The sequence below is a fragment of the Mesocricetus auratus genome, unplaced genomic scaffold (genome assembly GCF_017639785.1).
Source record: "Mesocricetus auratus isolate SY011 unplaced genomic scaffold, BCM_Maur_2.0 Super-Scaffold_100694, whole genome shotgun sequence".
Classification (NCBI taxonomy): Eukaryota; Metazoa; Chordata; class Mammalia; order Rodentia; family Cricetidae; genus Mesocricetus; species Mesocricetus auratus.
Window position 1 is genome coordinate 1,071,036 of NW_024429268.1, and position 24,930 is coordinate 1,095,965.

At 39.7% G+C, this 24,930-nt stretch overlaps 1 protein-coding gene across 1 annotated transcript in view; it reads right to left on the reverse strand.

The window, feature by feature from the left end:
* Nucleotides 1–24,930, reverse strand: part of Cntnap2 (contactin associated protein 2) — a 2,029,549-nt gene that overhangs the window by 656,421 nt on the left and 1,348,198 nt on the right. The window lies entirely within an intron of this gene.

The following is a 24,930-nucleotide window of genomic DNA, read 5'->3' on the forward strand; positions in this document are numbered from 1 at the left end:
ATATCATTATGCTTCGAAATTATGCTGGAAATAGAAGATTTTCTTCCCTTAAATGGCAAAAGTACATCGGGTTCAGCTTTTAGCTGAAAGTCTATGATGAAAAAAGAGAATTTCTTGCACTTTTGAAGCTCTCTGATGATTCATAACAACTTTGTAAGCATTATTAGAACTCATCTGATTTAGTCACAGAGAGGCAAAGTGACTTGACTTAGAAACCCATTTGTGTGAACTGCAGTGCCACTGTAGCTTGAAGAGTAGGACCTAAGCAACGGATTCTCTAAGGTATTTGTATAGTATCTGTGAAAAGATCTTTTACTTTCCTCTTAGATTTCATCTCTCTAGTTTCGCAAAGGATGGATTGTTACCTCTCCTGTTCCCGGGAGAAAATACCTGACCACAACTTAAGAAATGAATAGCTTATTTCAGCTGATGGTATTGGTTCAGCCCACCATGGTGCAGAATGCGTGACAATGGTGCAGACTGCAAGACATTAGAGTGACTCTAGCAGAAGAATCGACAGAGTAAGGTATGCATGCGTCCAGATAGTGCTGGGGAAGGGCATCTCAACAAAGCCATGGCAGATTGCATAATGACAGCAATAGAATCCAAAGAAAGAGTAATGAGGCTCACGTCGCTGTCAGGGAGCAGGGAGAAATGAATGCTGGGTTTCAGGGTCTTCCTCCCCTTTACTATTTTCAGTCAGTCTGGTATTTATTCAAGAAAGGCCTTTCCTCATGATTAGACCTCTAGGAAATGCTCTCACTTAATGCCTAGAAGTGTGTCTGCTAGGTGATTCAAAAACCCTGTCAGGTTGAGAGTAAAAATTAATCACCACACTTACCTAAAGACTTCAGCTGGGTGTGCCCTCATCAAAGTAAATTATGGTTGATCATTAAGTTTCTTGTTATTTGCCTATTGGTATGGGTGGAATCGTTCTCCCCTATCCGAACTGAATGTGACTGCATATGGAGAGTGAACAATGAAGAAAATAATTAAGGTAAATGGATTATAAAGACAGGGTCCTGACCTAATAAAGTTGATGCCCTTTTTTAAGAGGAGAAAGAGACAAGAAACTTTTTTCCACATGTACAGAGGAAAGACTGCAAAAAGAACACAGCAAGAAGATAGCTGCCTGTAAACAGGAAGCTTGACCTTGCCAGAAATGAACATGAAACACACAATGACCTGAAGTCATTCTAGACTTTAGAATGATACTGAAATATAAGTCATATAGCACTTAGTATTTTTTTAAAGATTTCTAGCAGATTAACGCAGACAGTAAGTATTCTCAGGGCAGGAATTGAACCTGTCTTTCTTTAGGCATCCCTAGCAGTCAGGTCAGTCTGTAGTAAAATGTAGCAGACCTCCACATGTTGAAATCATGAAGTACTAACATATAAAATTGAATAATATTTATTTATGAAAGGTTAAGTTGTAAACTTATATTAGCAGTTTATGATCAAGTTAATTGAAAGTTTGAAATTTAATAATTCAGCAATTCTTATTGGATCAACTTAATATTTTTAATTTGAAAAAATAATAGTTATCAGTATAATTTTCATTTGATTTATATTTTTTGTCTACCCAGAAATTTCATATACCTCTCTTGGTACTGGGTACATTTCTAGTCACAAGAACGTCAAACACTAATCACTATTATTGCTATGATGATGACCGAGGATGTCTATAAAAACGTCTTTTGGTTATTGTTTGGTTTTGTAATGCTGAGGATTGAACCCCATGCTTTATGCATGCGTGACAAGGGCTTTACAGGGTATTACAACCTCAGCCAGAAAACAATCTTTCGACTCAAGCACCAACACTACCAACTTTTATAGATGAGGGAAGTAGGAATTGGAGAGACCACATCCCAGTCAAAGCCATGTGGGCAGTAAAAGGCAGATCTGGGCTTTAGTTAGACCCATGAGAGTCTGTAATACAACCAGGACTGTGCTCAGTAGCTGTCACTGTCCCAACAAAGATGGAGGCAGAGGGTAGTAAGATACCACAAGGCTGGTGAAAGTCATTGGGAGTAGACAGAAGAGTTGACTAGTGTTGGAAGAGATGACAAGAAGGCAGAAGAAAACGTTTTTGGGGGCTTGGAGGGAGAAATTAGAGGCTTAAATTGAGTGCAAGAGTGAAGCACACAGATACACACTGAGCTTTTGTGATAACTAGGACAAGTAGGGTGATAGACTGGGCAACCCAAGGACTTGCAGGGCTTCAGCTTAGATTTGAGGACGTCGTGAGACGAGTGAGTCTCGGTGCAGAAAGGATTCCCTGCAGGTCCCATTTCTGCACCTAACCTAATCCCTGTCATTGGGTGGCAGACTTTCATAACTTACCAAAGGTCAGTTTTCCTATAGCTCACAAACCCAGGAACGTTCAAGTTACACAGTGATGGACAAAAGAGGAACCAGCTCACACCTGTTCACCTTTGATACCTATCAATTCATTTAGTTTTTCTTGTCTTTTGTTTTGTTTTTGACAGGGGATGTTTCCTCCAGAAGAGGAATTTGGAAAGGTCATACTGGAGATCTTATAATGGTCAGGCCGCAAAGGAGCCATCAGGTCTGGCTGTCCTGGTGTCGCTGTCCAATGACAACTCTCTGTACTACTAACTCTGGTGTTAATGTACACTTAAAAATATATGGAATTGGAAATAAGTTGTGTTTGTAATATTTTGTTTGTATGTTCATATGATACATTTTATTACAGAAACATCTGACAGCTGGCATAGTTGTTTTAGCTTCTAGTGAAACTCAGATCTCATAGGAATACACAGTGTCCAAGTTTTCTTCCCAATTTTCAGCTTTTCAGGGCCTCTGGTTATATTGGGATCATATCTGTGATGAATTATTCTAAAATAAATCCTGAGGCTCACTGGGGTATTAGATCTATTAGAATGTTCTCTTTGTTTTATAAATACCCTCTGTTTCTAAAAAAGGCAAAGTCATGGGCAAGGACTAGTTTAATATGTATTTCTAGAGAGAGTGGGAAAATTATACAAAACTCCCAACTTCTGTATTTAAATTGACTACCCAGAATCCTGTTCTTCTTGAACAAAGTCTTATTCAAACCTAAGTCTTGTTTCAAAGTAGGATATATGTTCTTGAAATTTACAGTTCTGAAAAGGAGAAGAATAATAAAGAAAAATAAGCTCCCTTGGTATGTGTACATACACTGTACCCTTTTCCTCATCCATTTGAAACATGCTACACTATGTAGTTTTAAGTGTCAACTTGATACAACCTAGAATCATTTGGGAAGAAAGCTTCAGCTAGGCACTGTTTAGATCAGGCTGGCCTGTGTGCATTTCTTTGTGCGGGGGGGGGGTACTGTATTAACTGTTGATTGAAGTGGGAAGACCCAGTTCATTGTGGGCACCAATATTTCCTAAACAGGAAGCGGTGAACTGTAGAAGATGGGAAAAAACTAGAAGAAAGCAATCAGGCATCATGGACACATTCGATTCTCCCTGTGCTTGACTAGAGGCAATGTGACCATCTGTCAGAATCTCCCACTTCTTTGGCTTCCCTGTAACAGTGGACTATAATTTGTAATTGTGAGTCAAATAAACCTTTCCTCCATAAATTGCTGCCAGTCAAAGTATTTTATCACAGCAACAAAAATGAAACTAGAACATGTGCTGACAGATTCCAAAAGAACGGGGTGGTGTGTGTGTATGTGTATATGTGTGTGAGTGTGGGTGTCTGTGTGTGTGTGTGTGAACATGAATATACACCTAGGTGATTGTGTGATTATATAGTGGAAACTATACACACACATACACTCATATGCATGTATATATACAGATATACACACATGTGAGTGTATGTATATGTATGTGTATATATAAATATATATATATATATATTCAGAGTACTTGGGTATTAAAATAAATTACAAGATGCTTCAAAGAAAGGGAATTATAGGCCAATTCATTCATGTAACTATTCCCCAATACTTAGTGTCTGGGTCAATGTGAAGATGAAATGCACACTGCTTAGTTTTCAAGATCATAGCAATATAAACTAGAATGTGGTAAGTGCTGTGAATACATTTAGGCAATATTTTATGATGAACATAAAAAGTTACGGCCATTTACCTTAGACTAATGTGAATCTACTAATTCCAGACCTTTGGGGTCAACCTGACTATAGCCTGTAACACAATTTTCAAAGTGTCAAACAGCTGGACATTGGAATCAACAATATGCTGTGCTGTGCCTATAGTTCAATCTTTTTTACTAAGGTGGATGTGGTACACAATTTAATACAAAATTAAATATAAACATAAATTAATAAGTGTGAGAATTAAGATTCTATATTAACTGACCTGGCTAATACATACTTAAAGAATATAAATTTTGGTTGTAAACATCTAAATTTAAGAGACCTAGAAATCTTCAAATATTCTATTTCCATATTATAGAAAATATAAGTTCTTATGTTAGTATAGAAGACAATTAGAAATTTCACATTTTGTCAAATTCTCTATTAAGTGAAAGGGGTCATAGACTAAATTGTGACTCTTCAACAAATCTTGCATTGTTAATCAAGCTCTTGATTATATTAGACTTCTGGGAAGGGAAGCAGAGGAAGCAAATATTTACAGTGTCCCGTAGGAGGCTGGAGAGCTGTCTCAGTGGTTAAGACTATTTGCTGCTCTTCCAGAGGACCTGGATTAGTTTCCCAAAACCCACATTATAGCTCATAAATGTTTGTAACTCCAGTTCCAGGGGATCTGATATCCTCTTGTGCCTCCAGGCACTAGGCACACATTTGGTACACTTACAAACTCATATACATAAAAAATAAATATTTAAAAAATATTAAAGCATAGTGTCCCTTTACCTCAACGTCTGTCATGTCATGAGCTTAAAGGTATCTAAGACTGCAGTTAATGTTGTCATGTCCCTTCTAACCAGCTAGGAAAACCTTAACCTGTGTAGTTTTCCCAGGAATCATCATCTGCACAACTCTTTGTGGACTTTCATCTGCTATTAGGACCTCCAAGATCAGACTCATAACTTTCTGTATATTTTCGCTGCAGCCTGATAACCAGTGAACATTGGGTAAAGAGAAAGCCGTCTCAACTCCCTCACTCCCTTGTTGAGAGAAGTCTATCATCACGATACCCTAAAGAATGGCTGTTTGGGGGAAGATAGCACCCCTGAGTTTCCTCTTTGGACAAGTCTGCAGAGTCACCAAGAATGATGGATGACTGTGAAGATGACCTTGGCAGCAGGCAGGCATGAGACAACATAGTCTTGCCAGCACAATCCAAATTCTCAATATAATTGTGACATACACACTAACAAACTCAAAAGAGGAATGGAGAGAAAGCCTGGTTCATTTGAGAGTTCAAGACCTAAACAGAGACGCTTGCTAAGGACTGAGACCCAGAAGCGCTCTCTTCTGAAAAGGGAAGACGCTGGGTTACCCACTGTGGACCGTTCTAGAAGAGACAGGGGCTAATAGGGTCGTGCCATTCCAGGGCACAAAGTTTCTTTACCTGCCTGGTACTGGAGTCTCAGGTTAAAGAACAAAAATCTTGTAAAGACAATTCCGAGGAGAATCAGGTAAAAATGAGGGTGACCATGACAACTGAATAAAAATGGCCCCCCGTAGGCTCACATATTTGATTGGATGTGTGGCTTTGTTGGAATAGATTCAGTCTTGTTGGAGGAAGTGTGTCATTGAGGGAGGGCTTTAAGGTTTCAAAATCTCATGCCAAGCACAGAGCATCTCTGCCTATGGACCAGGATGTAGCCATCAGCTACGGCTCCAATGCTTGTTTACATGGTGTCATTCTTCCCACAAAAATGATAATGGCCTGAACTGTAAGAAAACTTCAATTGAATACATTTTCTTATAATACTTCCCTTGGTCATGGCATCTCTTAACAGCACTAAAACAATGACTGAGACAACAAAAGAGAAACATTTTATAAATGAATCTCACGGACAAACACAAGACTGGTAAAATCCTCTTTATAAAAATACTAAGAAAAGAATACCAACAAAAAAACTCTATTTTAGTTTAAGAGTGAATGGAGCCAAGGGAAAACAAACAATTCTTATCAGTAAAAGCACTCTATCTTAAAATGTATTTTATTATTCAGTACGTGTGTGTGTGTGTGTGTGTGTGTGTGTGTGTGTGTGTGTGTGTGTGTGTGTAGTCACATATGTGGGGGAGTCCCAAAAAGTAAGAAGAGAGCCTTGGATATGCAGGAGTCCATGCATGTCTTATAGTTCTTCATTTCATTATCATAATAACATTCTGGGAAAAGTAGGATAATAAATAATCCCTCATTGTACAAAACAAATAAAGATACAGAAAGATGAACCAGCAGCTTGCCTAGAGAGTAATAGCAAGCAAGCTGGAAGTTTGCCAGATAACAGTGTTTGTCTTTCCTGCTCTCTCAAGATCACATAAAACCAAAGCTAGCCTCAAACTCACCGCCTAGATGGTAGATAAGGCTGGCCTGAGCTCCTGATCTTTCTGCTTCTACTTCCAATTCCTGGAATTTTAGGTTTGTGCCACTAACGTATTGACTGATTGTGCACTGGTGTGTATATGTGTGTATATGGTGTATGTGCATGCATGTGTGGGCATATATGGAGGTCAGAGGAGCCGGGAAGGGCAAGTAGTCTACTCTATCCCTCTCTCATTCCTTTGAGTCAGAGTATCTCTTTGAAACTGGAACTCGTGTTTTCTGGCAAGGCCAGGAGACAGCAAATCCCTGTGATTCCTCTTGTTTCTGCCTACTTCAGTGTGGGTGCTAGGATCTGAACCCTGGTCCTCACCCTGCGCACCAAATAGTTTTAACTGCAAAGTCATTGCCCCAGCTCCGATTCTGTCCTCCTTGAGATGCTGTATGTTTCCTCATGGCATCACAATGGAGGCTGGGATTTTGGAGTGGGGGGAAGTGTTTAGCTTCAGTGGGGAGAGGCAGCTAAAAATAGTTCCTTTTGAAGGATTATCTACTCAACAGTTCGCAGTGTAAATGTTCAGATGCACGAGGCACAGGTATTTGATGGTCAACTACACGTCTGTTTTACAGCCCAATGATGGTCACTGGGGAACTGTTCAGAAAAGGCACTTCATTTACAGTGCAACAAGCAAACGTGTCTGTCATTGCTGCTCTGGGGCTTCATATTTTCATATTAAAGTTGTGCTCCATGACGGGCCTGTCTATCCATGAGAGAGCTGTCTATCTCGAATCATCTCCCCATCCTTCTGCTTGAGGTCTTCCTTGTCTCTCCTTGGTGTTGTCTTGCTGGATGAAGCAGCACCTTGGTTTTCTGTGATTGGTCTTCCTCCAAGCACTTCAACTCTCCAATGCACCTGCCACACACACCAAGTCAAGCAACTCCTGAGGCCTCTGGGCAATACAATTACTGTCTGACTTTCTTTAATGTGTTCTATGCTTTAAAAAACGTATCTGCCTCAAAGCAAACACACTTTTGCCTATTTTGTTGTGCTATTGTAGGACCCACATCTTGTCCTTTGCAACATTTACCTCATCCCACTCCCACTCAGCAGACTTAATCAGCTTTATTTCATGCCTCCTCATTCCCGATCCACAGTTCAGCCACGGAAACTTCTAGTTACTTTATAACTTTGTGTATATGTAAGCACACATACCTACACATGCATATTTTTCTTTCTGGAGTAGGAGAGCATTGCCACCAGAGGTTATGATGATTTACTCGTTTACCTTATAGATAAAGACCAGACACATAGTAATTGCTCAATAAATGTCTACCCACACATGTTCTTATTTCTTTGTTTGAAGGGAGATGGCATTATATTACAGTCCCTTTTGTATGTTTTTTACTTTTTCTCCTAAATTTGATTTGTGCTTTTTCTTTATACTATTTCCTCTGTCATCTTTTTTATCTCAGACAATTATTTGTTTGTTTTATGGACCTTTGACACAGACACCAGAAAAAGTAATTTATTGAAACAGTATCATTCATTTCTCCTTAGCTCTAGGTCTGAATCTTAGGTGAATATGCCCAATTTCTTTTAATCTCCAGAAGAGAAAACACATTAAAACTTGCAGAAGGGTGACATTCATCACCCAGTGAATGCCCTGATCTTTTCTTCCTTAATAATCATGCAGCATGAATAACAACATACTGTGATCTTTGTTAATTTCATGGTGCAAAAAGCCCAACAAGGTATGTCATAACATCATTTGAGATGACTTTGGTCCTGATTTCATATTTCTCAGAACTGAGTAACTGATGGTTTTACACACTATCACTAAGAGGAGGAAATTAACCTCAGTTTCCCTTTCAAAATTTTAGGAATTCAAGGCAAAGAACACTTTCTACAAAAATATCTGTGTTAGGTTTCCTAAGGAGTCCAATTAGAGTGGTTAACTGCTTGAATAGTTGAGATTATTGACTTCACCCAAGAGAAATATCAAACACATTTACTTACTACCATAACCCTCAGAAACCCTAAGTTCAAAACTTCAAACAATACATTTATTTTACAAAGAGCTAAAAAAGAATTGTATATATATATATACATAATCTATACATCATTTATGTATTATATATCATTTATGTATAATCTATCTCTCTTCATATTATCATCATCATCTCTTTGTAACTGTAATAATCTTTCGCCTCTAACAAGTGTACTAATCTACTCAGTGGACTTTGTATAACATGTCCACAATGAAGCAAAGTACACAGATTATGAGTCTAAAACAACATGTTGCTTTAGACAGGGAAAAACTTCTATGCACTTATTTGTATCACTACTTGCAGAAAACACATTACAAAATACACACTGATGGCCACAGGGTAACCCGTGAAATGTTCCTCTCCCTGGATCGATGTAATCTATCACCATTATTAGAAAAAAATCATTTCAGACAGCTCTTCTCTGCTTCCCATCCAAGTCCCCTCTGATCCTATTATGTGATCTCAGAAATAATATCAAATTGTTGGGCAGTGGGAGAAAAAGCTAGCACCATGTAGCAAGAGAGCACAGGCCTTGGAGGTAGGTTGTTTTTGGTCCAGCTATGGTACTGATAAAATAATAACAATTTGGCCTTTCACCCAAATGCCACAATCTGCCTCATTTGATGTAGAACAGGTGCTAGAATGTCTGTCTTAGTGTTTCCGGGAATACTGGCAGAATTAGCTGCAAGTAGTGATAGCAGAGTCCTTATGGCAAAATAAAATTCTCAGCAAGTGCTGTCTCCTTTTCACTAATGGAAGGCAGAAATAATAACATAATTCAATGTGATGAATTGGAATAATAAGATAAAAATTACACAACTGATGGCTAGCTCATTAGAACGAGAGATTAATGACTAGAATTAACATGGCTCTGGGCAAGGTTAGTCCTATGTAGAAAAGAAGCCCCATGTGCCTTAAATTAGTTTTCATATTTTACTTTCCAAAAATTTGTATTTGATTTGTATCAAATAGAAACCAGGAATAATAAATGTATAGAAGATGAAGAGCTCCCAAAGTATTAGATATTGGCAAGCCAAAATTGAAAGGCCCAGGTCCTCATGACCACCTATACACACAGAATCAAGTAGGGTGGGGTGCAGGGTCACCTGGTTATTCATTTCCCTTTCCTGTGTTTACTGAGCTATGATTGGCATGCAAATAAATAACAGTTATTTTACAAACTGATTGTTGATATGCAAATACTGAACTGTATACAGAGATACAATCAGCACTTACTAGTTGATGCCACTGGATACAGAGACATGATGATGTTCATGTCCAATAATAGACTTCTACCATTTCTAAAAGTAGTCTTGCATATCTTTCTTTTGTTTGCTATTTTCCTCTTCTGCCTTCTTCCTTTGTGGTTAAAGACACTTAGGATGACATCCATGCTCCTAAATTATTTTATTCCAGTGTTTATTTATTTTTTAATTTAAATTAAGAACAATCTTATTTTATATAGGAATACCAGTTCCCTCCTCCCCCATCTCCCCATCCTACCACCACCCATTCACTCCTCAGAGAGGATGAAGCCTCCCAAGGGGCAATCATCAAAGTCTGCCACATCATTTGGGGCAGGACCAAGCTCCCCCCTTTCACCCGTATCTAGGCTGAGCAAGGTATCCATCCATAGGGAATGGACTCCAAAACGCCAGTGCATCCACTAGGGTTAAATCCTCATTCCACTGACAGTAGACCATACAATCCTCCCAACTGACACATACATTCAGGGGTCCTAGTTTGGTCTTATGCAGGTTCCCCAGCTGTCAGTCTGGAGTCCGTTGTTAGATCAACTGTTTCAGTGGGTTTCTCCAGCATGGTTTTGATTCCTTTGCTCATAATTCCTCCCTCTCTACAACTGGATCCTAAGAGTTCGGCTCAGTGCTTAGCTGTGAATCTCTGCTTCTGCTTCCATCAGTTACTGGATGAAGGCTCTAGGATGGCATATAAGGTAGTCATCAATCTCATTATAGGGGAAGGGCATTTAAGGTAGACTCTCCACTATTGCTTAGATTCTTGGTTGGGGTCATCCTTGTGATGTTCCTGGGAATTTCCCTAGTGCCAGGTTTCTCATTAAGCTCATAACAGTTCCTAAAATGTTTTAAAGTATGCACTATCTAATCAATAGTCACAGACATAAGTTTTATAACCAGTTTCTGGATCTTTTGTTTGTTTGTTTTGTTTTTTCGAGACAGGGTTTCTCTGTATTGTTTTGGAGGCTGTCCTGGAACTCTCTTTGCAGACCAGGCTGGTCTCAAACTCACAGAGATCTGCCTGCCTCTGCCTCCTGAGTGCTGGGATTAAAGGCGTGCGCCACCAACGGCCCAGTTTCTGGATCTTAACCATTTTGAATATCTGTAACTTAATACTGATGGGACATTCTCTCCCTGTTCTTTTGTAACCACTTCCTGTCTTACACTCCTAAATCACCAGCTATTATTTTAGATGTTCCCTGTCAGAGACATTTTGAGACAACTGTGGATGTGGCCCAGTCTCTGTTGTCCTTGTTAAAGGAAAATGTCTGCTATAAGAAACACTACAGTAAATGTTCACTCATCGGGAATAATCCAGTGTTCATGCATTTACAAACTGGAAAATATGAAAACCATCTGTCTTATTTAACGGTGAGCGTCACAGAGTCCTAAAGAAGCTATCTGTTTCTTCAAGTTGAATATGTTGCTTCTGGCGCTCATAAGATATAGGTAGAAGAATTCTCATTCTTAGCGATCTTAGTACCCTACCTGGCTTAGTTAATGTTTCTCTTGCTGTGAAGAGACACATTGACCACTCCCAAAAAGAAAACACTTAGCTGGGGTGGCTCGCTTACAGTTTCAGAGGTTCAGTCCATTGTCATCATGAAGGGAGCACGGTGCCGTGCAGGTTGACGTGGTGCTGTAACTGAGAGTGCTACATCTTGCAGAAAACAAGAACAACAAGAACGTGACTGACAGTCACACTTAAGGAAGCTTGAGCAAAAGAGACCGACCTCAAAGCCTGCCCCCACAGTGACACACTTCCTCCACATACCAACGCCATTTGGGGGGCCATTTTCTTTCAAATTACCATAATACATTAGGTTCTGGCTTGCTGGAAAACTTTGGTCTTAACCAGAAAATCAATTCAGCATGTGAGTTCTACTACTTTTGGGGCAGGGGAAACGTTATTATTGAGGGAAATGAAGAATGTATTCACAGGTGACATGGGGATGGCCTTGCTTCTTTCTGGTTGAAGTGTCAGAGCCAAAGTTGCAGTTACATCTGGGCTCCACAGAGGAAGAGGAAGTTTGTCCCCATGGTGATGTATCTGTTTGCTCCCTATCAAAGGCAGGATTAGGTACAGAAGTTCTTGAGGGTATTTTGACTGTAACCGTTTCTGAATAATTAAGAACACAGTTGCAAGAAATATATTTAAGCACCCATGCTTTGGTTCCTCAACTGAACAGAGCATTGATTCCTCCAAAGGGGTGGGGGAAAAAGTGACTGATTGGGCCTCAATAGTTTCTTTGGCTTTGATTTTAGTACAATCATGACCCATCTTTATTTAGATGGTTTTAAAAGTTGAAACGACTCTTGTTTTCCAACACGGAAAAGATAACAGGTCTCCAAAATTGTCAACACAGACCAATATTGCACTGGGTTTATATATGCAGTTTTACAATGAAAAAGAAATAATGAAGGGGCAAACATACCAACACTGTGTTGCTCTACTTCCTGTCTGCAATCCAGGAAGATGAGATCAGTGGCATTTCCTTTGAGTTGATTAGGTTCTTTTTTCTAAGAATCTTGGTAAATGTGTTGCATGTGTTTGTATTGCAAGGAAAATGTTGCTACCAGAGAAAACAGAAAATCATCCCTTCATTCCTCCAATTACATTTGCTATGACATTTAACCTTTTCAACAATTTCATAATGGTACCATCTAGTTTGACAGTTTTCTGTTTATTCTGCCTCTTTCCTTTGCATTGTCTCAAGCTACATTTTCCTTAAAGTGTAAAACTATGCTTTTTTATTCTATAATTTGAAATATTGTGTGGGGTGTAAATGATCAGGCTTAGCGCGGTTATCTAGAAGCATTAGAAATTTAATGATCTTATTAGTACATATTATGTACAAGTTGTGGGTGAATCCTATTGTACATTCTGAAAGCAATTTATTTTCGGTCCCATTGGAGCTCTCTGATTGGGGTTTAACTATACTGTTATTCTCTGCAGAGGTCAAGTCCTGCTGTCAGTTAAGGAGGTTGCACGGATTGGCTTGCAGTTGCAGAGACAATAGCCAGATGTGACATTGAAAGGTGGAATCTGAAAGTGAGATGCTGAGAATGGTGTCTCTCCATAGCCAGATGCTCAAACAACCTGCCTCGGCTGACCCACTAAGCCTTCGAAGCACATTCCATGACACTCTTATGACTTCTGCAAGAGCCCATGGAAGCCTCAGAGATCAAATGCTGTATTGAACATCCATTGCTAGAGTGTCTTCATAAATACCAGATGGTGGTACTCTGCCCTGGAACGGGTATCTAGAGGCAATTTTAAAGCATATTTTGTATGAAATTTAACATTTGGGAGTTTGGTATAGCTTCTCCTAAGGAAATTCCTGAATGGTGTGAACTAGGTGATTTGGAGGTCTGTGATACACTTTGAAATGTTACAGTTCCATTAACTTCTCTCTGCTAATAACATTCGTATATATCTCAAACTACATCTGGAATAACAGGAAGAAATGAAGGCATTAAATAAGCAGCAATTGAAATGAACAAAACTACAGGGCAGAGACCAGAGACAAGACACAAAAAGCATTCCTTGGAGGCTAGGGAAAACCCTTTAAAACAGACTAAAGAAGACTAAGTGAGGTGAAATGAAATGGACCAAAATACTTGTGATACGGGAAGCTGGTGGTGTGTGAAAGATGGTTACTATTAGCTACGGTGACAGATGTAGATAGCTATTTTAAAATATATATTTATCAGTAGAGTTTGTAAAGAAAAAGACAAAGTCTATCATTCCAGGGTAAAAAAGTCTATCTGTCTACAAAGAGATCACCTGGCAACGGTGAACCCAGCTCTCTGTTCATGAGCCACAAAAGCGTAGCTGCACATCCCTGGGTCTTATTTCCATTTTTATTAAATTTCTTCCTTGCCCCAAACCTTTGAATTTCTTTAGGATTGTCCTTATTTCATTTCAGCTCTGTGAATCAATGCTAATTTGGCTGTCTGGGTGCGATGACACACGCTGTTTTTCATCTTCCCTCGCCTGTTTTCTGACCGTAATACTTTGAGATATCTGTGCATAGTTGAATCTCATTGATCCAATTCATTTCTAAAATATCTCTGACTTAAATAAAAATACAAGGATGTTTCCTTTTCATGGCATTGAGGAGAGACAACTAGACCAGAAGGGGGGAGATTTTATGTCCAGTACTGGCCCCTTGCTGTTTATAGCTTTCAAAGTTACTTCATCTTTAAAACTCGAAAGTTTCCTTATCTGTCACACGAAGAGATTGCAGCTGATAATCACGGTGGTACCCTCAGAGCTGGCAATTTTACTCCTTGAGATAAAAATCAATATCAGCTTGTCAGTCTTTTTTGACAGTGCAAAAAAGAAGAAGGAATCAGGTACCTGTGGCACTATTCAGTGGAGAGCATAGTTTTAAACATGCATGAGATATTACAGGGATTTTGCCCCCTTTTATGTTAATATTTGGGGAAAATGACACCCAGTGAGATGAATTGACCCATGACACAACCATATAGCAGAAGATGTGGCTGTTTTCTAAATTGCACACTTATAAAGAATGTTCTGAGTTTCTGGAGAATTTAAAGATTTAAACAACAACATAGTATTTGACCAGTATCATAATTGTATTACAGGGGTTTGAGGCACTACAGAATGGGATGGTGGTCCACATCTTACCTCTGGTTTCCCTTAGTTTCAATTCACGCCAGTCAAGTTCAAAACCAATGAGTGAGAAATTCCAGAATTAATTTGTAACTATCAAATTGTACGCCAACTGGCCTGAGCAATATGATGACATTCTATGCCCATCTTGCTCCATCACATTCATAATTTGAATAATCCTTTTTTCCCCAGAGTCTCCATGCTGTATATGTTACAAGCTGGTTAGTCACTGGGAAGCAGCAGTCTCAGTTAACAAATTGACTGTTGTGGTATTGCAGTGTGTTGTTTCAAATAACTTATATTTTTAGTTAATGTGGCTCAAGGCACAAAGGATTCATTCAAAGGAAGCTCTAGACACAAAACACAGAAGGGAAGATTAGCTCTGGTGCTGTCCAGCAGTGCTGCAGGCTGGAAAGACAAAAAGCACAGTCTAGGCACAGGTTGATACTTCCTGTGGTTTTCATCATCCACTGTCTGTTTTAAAAAATGCATCCCCTGAGGATGAATGAAAATACTACACAGTTTTCACAAATCTAGATGACAGGCTATTAAAATGAATACTACGCAGAGTTGACAACCACAAAAGAAAATGCATCTCCTCTGATGTGTCTGTTGATAGAACCAGATGAGGAAGTATGAGAGCTACTTTCTACCCTGTTCTCTGCAACCCTCACCTCCTAGATATGTACCTTGAGGAAGGCTTTTAAAAATTCATGTGCCTTTCAAGAAATTATCAGCTACATAAATCAAGTAAGCCACCCTCAACACTGATTTATGCAATGGCTTTCTGATGACATTTTAAGTACTGCTGTAAAAGCATATTGTGGTTAATTTAAAATGTAATTAATGTAAGATTAATTGCTGGTGCGGAAACTGGAACATGATACTGACAAATGAAACGAGAACAGTGGTGGTCTGCATGGAATCTACGGGCAAAGAGCAAGGATTGACAGGGCTGTCTCTCCATAGGTGGCAGCTGATGCTTTGGTACTAACCCCAATTTCTTAGACTTTGTTAGGAACAGGAAAGGGAATTCATCATCAGACTTGGCAAAAATCTGTCTAAAACCTCCATCTATATTTGATTCTATTCCACTCATACTGTTTGGTCTCCTGTACTACATCTAAACAAATGTGTAGACAGAAAGATGTGTCTCACCCAGAACTGGGATACCCATCTCGTGCCCAAAATTTAGCAAGCTGGTAACCAAGTGTCTGGCTTGAGAAAACACTGATCTACAACTCAGCGACTCTGACAATGACGGAAGCTTAGAGATTACAGTGGTTAGATTTAGCAACTCTTGAACCAAACAATGTTTCTCCCAAAGAAACCATCTCAGCAAGACAGCGTGAGTCTTACTTAACATTTGAAATTCATGGTTGACTTCATACGTATTTTTTCTTGCATGATCCATTGGGGCAAAGGAAAGGAGGACAGAAGTGAAAAAAATCTACAGATGTTCAGATAAGAGAAGTATATAGAAGGAATTGCCTGGAAACATGATATGAAGTGAACATAATTTTTACTGAAATGGAAGAAAGTCATGGTCCTTCTGAGCAGAGTGTACATCTCACAGGACCAATATTAGCCTGGAAGATGCTAAGGAGTCCTGCACCGTGGGGCAGGAAGAATGAAAAGGCAAGCATCACAGACCTCACTACAGTTTTCCAAAGCTAACTCCATTACATTGAATCCATTACCATGTTTCACTTAGGAACTAAGTAAATGGAATTTAAAATGACTGAAAAATAGACTCTAAACAGAGATATCTTTATTGAGCTAAGTGAGTTTCAAACCTAAGACAACAAAGAATATTCTTTAAAAAAATCTGTGATTAAATAAATAGGCAAAAACCACAAAACAAAATCCAGCGTAGATCTTAGTATCAATTCAATTATGATGAGCTATAATTGCCATCCCCCCCTGAATTCCCCAGACCTCTGGTTAGGGTAAGAAACCACACATATGATTGATGTTTCTACCAGGGAACATCTAAAAGAAGTGCCAAGCTTAAAGAAATCACTAACAATGCACTTTTGGTGTTGATACATTAATCAAGAAACCCAACATATTTGGCAATTGCTGAGATCTGCCACAGCAAGAAAGGTAGCTTATGCCATAAACTGTGGGTATCTATTCCATAATCCACAGACTATGTGCCAGTATGCAGAATTTTTCTATTTGCCATGAAGAAGACCCCATGGCCTGGAATGTCGTTTATAGAAGGACAGGCTCTGAAAACATGGTCCCTCCACGAATCTAAATGTCCTTTTGTTTAAGGTGATACCACTTTTCAGGGCTATTATCTTGTTTTGGTGATCCCCAACACAACAGGATGAAAGGAAAAATTAAAATGCTATGCATGTTACATTGTCCTTCCTCAGGGTCTGCTGTCTGCTTTCCAGAAATTATTTTTAGAAGAAGTTTTCTCCTGTGAAACTAACAGTCTTATGTCTATCAAATGTGTCTAGTTTGTTTTACCCATGCGGCTTTGCTGTCTGCTCTTTTATTCTAAGAATAAAACTGAGAGTGATCAACACATGGGCCAGTTTGGAAAGAACATACATGCCATGTGACATCTCAAGTGTTTGACATGAGGGACCCTCCCTCGGGCTTACCAGAAAGGGTGGCAAAGACTCTAAAGTAGAGTAGGTGGAGGAGACTCCCAAGCATGTAGATCTCTGCGATAAACTGACTCACAGAAGGAGTCGTGGAGAACACGGGGCCGAGGGAAGGGAGTAAAGGTACTCACATGCCTTTGCAAATGTGGAATGGCATCACCTTTTACTATCTCTTTTGCTAAAATGTGCCTTTAAAGCCCCTTCAAGGGGTTGGAGAGATGGCTCAGTTGTTAAGAGCACTAGCTGTTCTTCCAGAGGACCTGTGTTCTATTCCCTGTACCCACGTGGCAACTCACACATGTCTTTAACTTCAGTTTTAGGGCTCCTGACACCCTCATGCAGACACACATGCAGGTAAAACACCAATGAACCCAAAATAATAATAAATTATACACACACACACACAAACACGCAAACACACAGACACACACATATTTAAAAGCCTCCTCTAAAGTATTAGTATCTCTCTACCCATTTTGCCTTATTTGCCTTCTAAAGCAATGTTCATGCTATAGACTTTTTAATAGCTTTTTTATTTAACAATCCTTAAGGGAATGCTATTAAAGTGCATATGCCTTGGTGTGGTGGTGAGACTAAATCTCTTGAGGCATAGTCAGACATTATTACTCTATGTTGGAAGCTTACATGTGTTTACAAGTGTATGTGCCTGTAATTAGATGATGGTGTTATTATACTGAGTTCCAGAGTTGTAGTCCTGTTTATAGGCTTACCATTTATATTTATAAACAACTGTGAAATTTTTCTCCCATTAACATTATTTTACAGAAGCCAGCAGTAAACTACCCTCATCATTCTCCATTGATTAGTCTAGAATCTGAGGTACGAAAGTAGGAAATGATAGTTGGATATTAAGAGTCACTACAACAAGTTTCTCAAAATAATCCCAATTTCTACTTTTTTAAAATCTCTCTAAGGGCTGAAAATATTGTTTGAGTCTTGATAAAATAGTTCTTACATGAAAACTAGAAATATGAGTAAAATAAATGCCGCTGAGTGGGTGAACATCTCACAGGATGTACAGATTACGTTGGTACAAATTGCATCGCAAATTAGTTAGGAAGTCAATAACCAACCTCAATAATATCTCCATTTAAAATCACAATGATTGATTTTGTGTGTGTGTGTGTGTGTGAGCATGCATGCGTGTGAGCATGCATGCGTGTGAGCATGCATGCGTGTGAGCATGCACACACACACATGCACACTACAGCTCAAATGTGGAGGTTGGTAGTTAATTTGGGGAAATTTATTTTCTCCTCTCACCAGGTGGGTCCTTGGAACTGAACGTAGGTCATCAGGCTCTACTTGACAAGAAGAACCTTTATCTGATTAACCCTCTCTCCTGTCTTGTGTCTCCGTTTTTAAAAATATCTAAATGACTAGTTGCCTTTGTGGTATATGTTAATGTGGATTACTATGGAAGCCAAGGTTTAGGGATGATTTGTGTAGCTTTGCATTCATCTATGTATAAGGTGAGGCAGTCTTCTCTTGATAGTAGAGTTGTCCCTTCATGTTCGAAGTAAAATAACCTCACATAGCACATTTTTTCATCTCCCTCCCGTTCTTCTCTTCCTCTAGATAACTGTGCCTAATGCAAGGACATAATAGTTAACTCTCTGGAGAAACATGCTAATTTGATCCTAATTGAAGTTCAGTGCAACATAGTGTAAGTTTTACATGAGAAGAAATATAATACCAAGGAACAGTATGAGCTATGGATTTAAACAGAGATCTGCCATTTTACTTGAATATAATCAGCGACCAAACTTGATTTCCAAGTTCACAAGACAGGATATTACTTAACAGAAAGCCAAATTAGAAACACACATGAAAGAAGGCTAAGATACCCCAGGGACAAGACAGAGACAGGCTCTACCAACCTCCTACTAGCTCTAATGATTAGTGAGGGCTGTATCAAGTCCTGCCTGCTGCGTGTCTGAGACATGTGCAGATCTGCTCTGGTGCTCACCAGAGTGGACCTCCCCTGGCTTTCAGTTGCTGCAGCTTCCAGTGTTTTTAAAGTACAACATTTCATCTAAAACCGAGCTGCGTAGACCTTTAAATACCAACTAGAGTAGCTAAATAAAAGGTGAATGATTTTCCTTCTTTGAAATAAAAAAGCTCATTTTCCCTGGATTTGGCAATAAGCTCCAAGAATTTTGCTGGTATGGATGTCAAAATATTTCACAAAGACACAGGAGGGTTCTTATGAATTTGCCAAACTTGTAGCTTCGATCTCCATACTTTATTAGAGAAGGAAAAAGAACAAATGCAGTTGTAGCAATTACTGCTTAAAGCAAAAGCAATTCAACACAGGAAGGGGAGTCTTTTTAGTAAATGATGCTGGGGCACTTTATAGGCAACAAATATGCTTCAGAATGAAGCTTGATCTGTATGGCATGGCCTTATCTAAACATCAACTCAGAGTGAGTATAAAATTGAGTAGCAGTTTTATGAAACTACAACAATTCAGCAGAAAAGTATAAGAAAAGCATTTTTAAGTAGTAACACTTGAAAAGCTCTTAAGGTATAGCTCTCAAAGCATAGCCAATGAAAAGCAAAATTATTAAATATGAATTCATCAAAATGGTAATTGTATTTTTTATTTTCACTTTGTGAAAATACTGCTATAGATGAAACTGGGAGAAGTAACTTGCACATACTGGTCAAAAGAGAGGTACATGTAACAGATAAATAATGCTAAAGTATCAGTGTTAAAAATAGTCAAAATTAGGAAATAGGAAAGAGAGACAAAGAGACATCCAAGAGCTACATGTGACATATAAGCATGTGAAAGGATACTTGGCAACCTTAACTGATAGAAACAGAAAAATGGTAGTGAAATATTACTACTAACCTACCAATTCATTAGCATGAAAGCCATAACAACACCAAATACTGCAGAGAATGTAGAGAAGCTGGATCAGTCACCCTATTGTCGCTAGGGATACAAAATGTTGTGATCACTGTGGGAAAGAGTTTGATCATCTTTGAAAACCAAAAGAAACCTAGACTAACCACGTTATCCAGTAATCTCATTTCTTGGCATTTGTCTCTATTAAAATGAAACTTATCAAGATGAGATTGATAGACAGATGTTTATAGCATTTCTACTCAGAGTAGCCAAAACAATCAACCAACCACATGCCCTTCAACGGATGAATGGTTAAGCAAACTGGCATACTCTCACTATGAAATAGTACTCAGAGTAAGGAGGAAGAGGTGGACACACCACAGCTTGCATAATTGACAACAGAATTATACTCTGTAGGGGAAAAACAACATTAAAAGGACATGGGTGCTGCAGAATTGCATGAACACACCATTGGTGGGATTTTAGCATCACAGAAGCAGAGAACACATTTGTAGTGGCCTCAGCTTAGAGATGGCGGAGTATAAGCAACCATCCATGAGTTGCCAGAAGGAGTCTTGTGGCTGCAACGCAGTTAGTTATCTTGACTGTGGTGGGGGACTGGAAAAGCCACGCGTGTGACAAAAGGTGTGTGCACACGCCCGCACACACACACACGCCCGCACACACACGCCTGCACAACTGGGCATGAGTGATCTGTTGCTGGTGAAATATGAGCCCATAGTTTCTGCTAATATAAGCTTACAAAAGGCTCAAATCCCCTGTCAAACGCCTTGCTTTATTTATTTTTTCTTACTTAACTCAAAAGACTCCAAGGAGAGCATTGCATTTCCCAAACATCCAGCGCAGCAAATCTTCCTTTCCCCCCACTCCCCTCATTCTCTTCTCACAGCTGCTGCCTTATCATTTCTCTGAAGCCAACCTTCAGAAAACAAAAGGAAACAAACACAGCTCTGCTTCTCTTTCCCTTGACTGCTACACACGTTATCCTTTGTCTGTACTGAGTCCTGTCCCTTTTCTTCCTCAGGGTTTGCTAAACCCTGAGTCAGCTCTGTGTCTGCAGAGCACCCCAGTCTCTTTAAGATCACTTTAGTTCATCTCTTCCCCATTGTAGCAGAGACATTTTAAAAAAAAAGAAAAGAAAAAATTCTTCCAGGAACTAAATATGCAAGCAAGCAAACAAACAAAAAAATCTGTCCTGCAGCAGCCTGGGTGAGGGGGAAATGCTCCTGTCCCCTGACACCTGCATCAGGCAGGAGAGCTGGTCTCAGGGGCATGAGTGGGAGAGAATGGGAATGCTGGTCAGGCCCCTCACAAGATACAGCATTAAGGAGAGCTAGCCCTGCACCTAGCCTGTTGTCAGGAGTGCAGATGAGCCAGTCAGGAGAGGGCCTGAGAGTTACAGAGCTATGTCTGCTATGTGGTAGCCTGGGCAAGGAACAGGCTCCTTCCCTCCCTCCCTCCCTCCCTCCCTCCCTCCCTCCCTCCCTCCCTCCCTCCCTCCCTTCCTCCTTGTTTCCCTTCCTCTCCCTTTGCTACCTGCTGCAGGCAGGAGAGCTGGCCTCAGGGGCATGAGAGCATGAGAGACAGCCCTGTTTCCCCACCAACTATAGCACTTCAGAGAGAGGGCCCTGCACCTTGCCTGGGCCAAAGAGTGAAGCTGGCCCTGGCGGTGTGGTTGTGAGTAAGGGAATTTGCCTTGACCCTTGCTGCCTGCTTCATTTGGTGAACTAGCTGGGGGCAGTGCTGGAGAACTCACCATGGTGGTTGAGGGACAGCTGGATGAGCTGACTGCCCAACCCAGCTACCTACCACCCAGGCTCAGAAGCTGGGGTATGAGTTGGCCCACCCCAACATCCACCCCGTCTATGAACTGTGAAGGGCCCAGTCCTCCAGATCCAAAGCTGCAGGATCTTTGAAATACAGGGCAAATACAACATACCCAAGAGGAGTCCCAGGGAAGGCCCAATGTCCACAGGGTAGCAGAAGGCAGAGAACTGGAGCCAAACCAATGATTCCTTGCAATGAACACTTGCACGTAAAGATGGAAGGGCTTAAGGGTAGACTGTGTGACTCAGCTGTGTCACACCACACCTTCTATGACTCCACAGTGAGATTTGTTTTCCTCCTAAAGCTTATTTATTTTTTGTGAGGGATGGCAAGGGCAGATTGCAGATATGAGGTAACAGGGAGATGAGTGGGACTGGGATGCGTGTTGTGAAATCCATAAAGAATCAATCAAATTAAAAAAGAAAAAAGAAAAAGTGGGAGCAAAGAAGAATGCAAACACCAAGCAGGAAGTACTGCTTGGAGCCTTTCATTTTCAGATAGAGCGAGATACAGGACACTCATTGTGAAGACTCTGGGTTCCCTGTGCGATGTACAATCAGACTTAAAAATAACAGCTAGCAAAGGAAGCAATTGCCGCCCAGAGAGAATGGTGTCAGTGTTCTGAAATTTAACAGTCCACAAAACAATCGCCAGTAAGTACCTAATGTCTTCTTGATGCTATGCTTGTGCCATGAAACAGCCCAAAGTAAGACAAAAACCAAATAAAATTATAGAACATAAGTGAACACATGGGAAGAGATTCGGTGTTGCTACTTATTAGGAAAATGCTAATCAGCACTGCATCATGAAACCACTACATGCCTATTAGAATGACTGAGAGCCTGAAGGACCAGAGTGCTCCCTCCTTGCTGGTGTACGTGCAACACACTTTAGGCACTGCAAAAAAACCACAGCTTCTTATGCAGTGAAAAATCTACTTACCAGCAAACTCAGTTCCAGGTATTTGTTCTAATGAAATGATAACTATTTTTTTTCTAATAAAGATCTGTATGAAAACATAGTTCTGTATAGAGGCTTTATTGGTTCAGACTGGATATTATCCCAGTATTTTCCACCTGGGTGTGCCTGCATGACAGAGTTCTACTCTGAAGCACATTGATGCATGCCATGATACAACATGAATGACTGAGCATCCATTATGCTAAGTAGAAGAATCTAGATTGGAATGGTTACATACACTCAATGGCTCCATAGAGCCTAACATATGTAGTCAGCAAGCAGATGGATTATTAGTGGTTTCAGGTGGGCAGTGAACTTTTGTAATCAGTCACAAGAGAAGTATTTGGGGTAATGAAATTTTTTGTGCCTTGATTGTATGGCACACAACTATATACAATTCAACTCATGAACATTTATAGTTAAAAATGCTAAGTTTTATTGTATGCAAGCTTCACTTCAGTTTCTTTTTAAAGGAAGAAATGTAACCTAAAAGTGAATTATATAGTGTCTGCCTACTGTGCCTCTTCAGATAAAACATTGGGAATCATACTGACATGCACATACAGATGAGTTTCAAATAATGTGCTACTGAATTATGAGGTTTAAAACTAGGAATAAATTGATTTTAAAGAGGCCAGTGACTACAGTTGGAAGAAGAAAGCCTGGGTTTTAGTGCCAAACTTTTAAAGGGTGGGTAGGACCCAGAGAATTTGCAGGGCAGTTTTACCTGAAGGAAAGTGAGTGAAATACACTAACAATAAGAAGCCACACCCGAGAAGTTGAGTTAATACGAGGAGCAATGACAAATTGACTTGAAAATGAAAGAGCAAAACTACCAAGGTTTTTAATTTCATACATAGCATGAATTTGGACTCAAATCTTCTCTTAATGCAATTTAGGTAAGATTTTGAAATGAGAGGGACCATTAAAACAGAGCATTTCCTGGTGTTGCTGCTGGAAGTACTGTATCCTAAATAAAAAGAAAGCAGCTACAACTGGGCATAACAGCAGGAGGAGGCCAGTGTGATATTCGTGATGCAGTCTTGAACCTCTTTAGCATTTGAACTGACATATTTTGCTGATAATCGTAATAATGGATGCCTGATATTAAAACAGGATCTTTGGATTCTTGGCATCGGGATGCACAGTTGCCTCTGGCATTTTATTCTATAGCCTCTGGGCATGAGACGTCACATATAGAAATGTCTGCTCTCGAGGCTGTTTTCTTTTAAGCCTGTGGGGACTGTGGCCATATGCTCAAGTCATTTTTGATATCATAAGTAATGAGCATTTGTACATCCTACAGAAAAAACAGTTTTTCACTCCCAAGTTCAAGTGCACTTTGGCTGCTACACAAAAAACATCCACTGTTACACTGGAAACATCAGTCATGAACAGGAGAATTCAGCATTAAGGTCCTCATGTACCTACCTACCTCCATGCTTACCTCAGCTGTCTATTCTATAGTTAGAACTAATTTTACTCGCTCAAAAGATGTTGGTAAGCAACTAATGTGAAAAGATTTGGGTTTCGTGTCCATTTAGTGCTAGATGTTAGAGAATCTATTGGAAATCTCTTTCTGTAAAATTTTTATAGGAAAAATTAATTGTAAGTTAGGTTATCATTAAATACAACACAACTACTCAAAGAAAGATGTCAAGATGAACAGTTGAGGTGTACCACTGTTAATGTAGGTGTGTCTCTGAACCTTCTGGAAATCACTTAATGAATCAGGGGATGTGCTGTGTTAAGGAAATGTCAAATATCTTGCTGAGAAGCAAATAGGTAAACCTTAAAAGAGCTGTAGGTAACAATGAGGCTCATATTGAATGCCCTTCATTCAAGAGTCCTGGAGGCATTTACAAATGGCACAGCATTAACTTGAAGACCACTCTGGAGGAACATCAAATTAATTTCCATTACAGAAATGGAACTCCGGAGAAAGAAGCCTGTCCATCCACAACCACAATTTAACCCACCTCTTAGCATACTTAAAGCAAGTTTCTAACAACCATCTGTTCTAACAGATGATTTCAGTTCCTGAGATAACAGAGGGCATGGAGATGTCAAACAAAGACTAACCATACTCACTCAGCATATTTTGAGCCTAAACAGATATGAATGCAATACTACAGGCTGATTATTTTCAAAGAGAAAATTTTGAAGAAATACTAAGTTAAATAGCAAGTTTCGTGCCAGTCATTTGGTTGAAATAGAGTGTAGATAAGTTGGGTGCATCC